Source organism: Suricata suricatta, unplaced genomic scaffold (assembly GCF_006229205.1).
Source record: "Suricata suricatta isolate VVHF042 unplaced genomic scaffold, meerkat_22Aug2017_6uvM2_HiC HiC_scaffold_25327, whole genome shotgun sequence".
Lineage (NCBI taxonomy): Eukaryota > Metazoa > Chordata > Mammalia > Carnivora > Herpestidae > Suricata > Suricata suricatta.
The window spans coordinates 1-806 of NW_021870801.1; the positions used below are offsets into that span (position 1 = coordinate 1).

The 806-nt window shown below is 59.4% G+C and overlaps 1 long non-coding RNA gene across 1 annotated transcript; it reads left to right on the plus strand.

Moving 5' to 3' along the window:
• LOC115284896 lies at nt 1–507 on the plus strand. Its single transcript, XR_003905371.1, has 3 exons — nt 1–70; nt 203–273; nt 399–507. It is a non-coding gene; the product is annotated as an uncharacterized LOC115284896 (long non-coding RNA).
• The last annotated feature ends 299 nt before the right edge of the window (nt 508–806 follow it).

An 806-nucleotide genomic window follows, 5' to 3' on the forward strand; every position in this document is an offset into this window, starting at 1 on the left:
GTGAACCGAACAGGACGGTTGTACGACTGTGCAGCTGCCACTGGCCTGTGTCAACCCATATCACTGCACAGTGAGTGACTCTGCCTGGGAATTGGGGCCCTCAATCCTCCTGGACTAGAATGTCTCTCCTTGGCCTCGAGCTCTGACTCTCCCCCCAAATGAGGGTGTGTGCATGAGTGTGATCATGTGTGTCTGCCCTCAGCACCACCAGAGGCCATGAACATGTCCCTGGGCCTGTCCCTAGCCGCCTCCACCAATCGCTCCTGGCTGCTGGTGAGTTTCCATGGGTCTTAGGAGGGCCACCAGGGCAGGAGCAGGGGCCAGAGAGGCTTGGGCTGGGGGAGAAGAGTGTGGAGAATTCTGGGGGCCCCTTTGCTCACACAGGTCTCTGCCCCTAGGCCTGCGGCCCAACCGTGCACAGAGCCTGTGGGGAGAATATGTATGCAGAAGGCTTCTGCTTCCTGTTGGACTCCCACCTGCAGACCATTAGGACGATGCCTGCTGCCCTGCCAGGTAGGTCCCTTCAGGGACAGCGTCTCTGTTTTATGCACATGCTGGCACTGAGGAGTGGGCAGAGCATGAGACCACAGTCTTGGCCTCCTGTGCTCATGGCCCCTTCCCAGAGGCCTCAGCAAGCCCAAGAAGGTCTGGGAACATGGTCTGGCCTGGCAGGAGGACAGCTGGTCGAGGGGAGAAAGCTCTGATGAGGCAGCAGGGAGCCTCAGAGTGGCGGCAGCAGGAGGCATGAGGATCTCACAGTTGCCGACAGGTGCAGAGATGCTTCTTGGGCTTTCAGAGGAAAAGCC